The sequence below is a fragment of the Bison bison genome, unplaced genomic scaffold, assembly GCF_000754665.1.
Source record: "Bison bison bison isolate TAMUID 2011002044 unplaced genomic scaffold, Bison_UMD1.0 scf7180017864180, whole genome shotgun sequence".
Classification (NCBI taxonomy): Eukaryota; Metazoa; Chordata; class Mammalia; order Artiodactyla; family Bovidae; genus Bison; species Bison bison.
In genome coordinates, this window is record NW_011494752.1 from 15,613,487 (window position 1) to 15,616,680 (window position 3,194).

The window sequence follows — 3,194 nt, forward strand, 5'->3', positions numbered from 1 at the left end:
CCCCAACCAAGACCCTGACGAGTGCGGTGAGGAACAGACTTTCAGAGCAGATAGGAGATGGGAGTTTTCAACTGGACTGGACTTTTGGAGGTACTGGTTGGAGAAATCTAAAATGTGTTCATGTTCCTATCCCAGTCCCACCAAATCAGAAGTCTGTAACAATCTGATTACACAGACATTGACTAGGAGTTTAAGTCATGCTCTTGCAGGAAAGAATCAAGGGGTCATGAAGCAGGACCGACCATCTGTGAGAGAAAAAACTCCAGGGCATCATGAGAGGCACCCAGGAGCCCCAAGCCTGAACTCCTGAGTTTGCTTCCTAATCCCAGGACTTGCTGGACCTGCGGTAATTGACAAGGCTTTTTTCACAACTGGGAGCCTCAGTTTCCGTGTGTGTAAGATGGGTCATGTGAGGATTACAGGCTGTATATGGAGACGTGCTTTTTGTTTGTTAATTTTATTTACTTAGTTTTGGCTACACTGGGTCTTGGTTGCAGTGCATGGGCTTTCTCGAGTTGTGTCGAGTGGGGGCTACTCTCTGGTTGTGGTGCTCGGGTTTCTCATTGCAGTGGCTTCTCTTGTTGCAGAGCACGGGCTCTAGGGGCATGAGGGTTTCAGTAGCTGTGGCGCATGGGCTTAGTTGCCCCTTGGCATGTGGATCTTCCTGGATCACAAATCAAACCCAGGCCCCCTGCATTGGCAGATGGGTTCTCAACCTCTACCACCAGGGAAGTCCAGGGTGACATGGTTTTTAGACAGTGAGATCTATGTTCCCTGTGACACATGGGTAAATGCCTGGATGGCATGCCCTTCTCTGGATCCAGAGATCCAGACTCAGGGGTAGGTGATAAAGTGCAATGTCCCTGGTGGAGGTGACAAAATAGCTTTAGTTTGAATGGGCAAGTCTCTAGATGTGACAAACAAGCTCCTCTCTGTGGGAACCTCACAGCTGTTCTTCTCCCCAGTCTCTCTCTGTACTCCCTTCCCCCTCCAGGAGCAGGGGGAGCCGCCTGTCCCACTCTAACCTCCTTGTCAAGCTGTAGTCACTAACTCACAAGGATGTTGAGAGGCAAGACACGCTGAGCTTAGAGACTGCCTCACTCTCCTTTACACTGTCTCCTCTGGGAGGGCGGGCCCTGAAAGATTCCCCCTCGTTCTCAATGTTGAGTCAGCAGGAGAGTTCTGACAAGGCTACCAGACTGTGCATGCTCTCTCCCCCAGTGTCCCAACCTCTCCCAGGTTAGGTTCCCGTAGGTGGATTTTCAGGAAGTCCTGCCACCCCGATGGAGTCAGGGCTTGAAGAGAAACATCGTCTCTGTCATCCGTCCTTCACTCCTTCCCCATTCCTAAGTCAGTGCTTTTCCCCTTTGTGAAGGTGTTAGTTGCTCTTTGGACAGAGGCTCCTCTGTCCATGAAATTCTCCAGGCAAAAATACTGGAATGGATAGCCATTCCCTTGTACAGGGGATCTTCCTGACCCAGGCTCAGTCTTCTGTATTGCAGGCAGATTCTTTACCATCTGAGCCACCAAGAATGCCCCTTTTCCTTCCTGTTAAACCAGTCTAACCCCTACTGCTTTCCATAATCTTTTTGAGAAGTGACCATCATCAGAAAACCCAATTCAATTCAGCTTAAGCAAGGAAAACAACTTGCTAGCCCATCATCCTCAAATAGCGGAATCTGGTTAGGCCCAGTGAGGAGCAGAGGCTAAAACAAGTGGCAGCAAGAAGGTCTGCCAGCTCCAATCCTATCGTTGTGGTGGCAAGACCACTCAGCATCACATCCTCTTGCAACGCTGCCCTTGGCTTCTAGCAGTGTCTCAATGTGAAGCCTTGTTTGCCCGGCCTGGATCATCCACTTGTCCTTGAAGCAATCCTGGTGGCCAGAGGAATGGAATGATGGGGCAGGACTGGATGGGGAGGTCTGAGTCAGTTCCACAAGGACTGAGAATGGGGCAATGATGGATGCCCAGCACACGGATGCTAGGAAGGTCATGTTAGAAAAAGAGCCTGGGGGCAGCAGGGATGTTGGGCTCAAAGAGAATGGATGACCAATGGGCTGGTTGCACATGGGTGGCTTTGGGATGGTCTATCCTGTTCCAATGCCCCAGACTCTGGGAGGGTTGGAGGTAGAGTGTGGGTTGCTGGTGAGACCTTGTCCAGAGACCAGTGGACCTCAACTTCCCCATTTGGGGGCCCTGATCCTTCAGTCCTGGATTCTGGCTTCCATGGATCTCAGGTCTTGGCCACGGACAAGCTCTGTCCTTCTCTTCCTTCCTCTTTCATGCCTCTGACCAAAGGATGAGGCCAGCTACCCACTTCCAGAGCCTCAGAGATCCTGGTCTTTTCTAGAAGCCTGAAAGTCCAGTGACTTCCCTGCTTTGTCCTCTCAGAGCAGACCCCCTGAGCAGAGGGGCTCCCGTGGGGTTGCAGTCCTGAGATCACCTTCCCCTGCCTGGGCCATCTCTAGGGTTCACCCCATATCTGAAGTCCTCCCTGGCAATGCAATGCCGGGTTCGAACATTCCAGGGATGGGGGTGTTCAGACCATCTGGGCCAAAAGGACCACATACCAAGAAATGGAAGAAAGCACACCTTTATTCCAGGACCCAACACCATGGCATGTGGCCTGGCGTCCAGAGCACACAGTCCAAAAGATCCTGGTGAACATGGCCATACAACCCAGTTCCAGAGCCCCCAGAGTGGGTCCCTGGGGTCCACTGCAGGTGGGGGTGGGGAGCAGAGCCCAGTCCCTGAGAAGCAGCACAGACGAAAGGTGCCAGGTGAGCCCCAGGACGTGAAGTATTGCCCCAGCTACAGGGTAGGCACCCAGCAGCAGCAGCTGCGGGAGATCCCGGCTTTGGTCGTCTTTGGTCCTGGCTACAGAACCATCCTGAAGGCAAGGCCAGCAGCAGAGGTAGTGTAAACACGGCTAAAGGTGAGGGGAGCCTACTGGCCAAGCCGGGTGCTCTCTGAGCTGGGAGTTGCTGGGGTCTGCAGGTTGTAGGGGTGACCTGGTGGACAGGACTTGGGTCAGAGGACAGGAGTGCTCTCAGAGACTGCCTGGGCCCAGAAAAAAGGTTCCACGGAAATGGAGGAGAAAGACAGGGAGAAACTTCCAGGCAGAGAGAGGAGACTAGGAGCAGAGAGGAGACCGTGGCTTGATCGTTTCCCTCCTCCACTCCCACCAGCCCTCT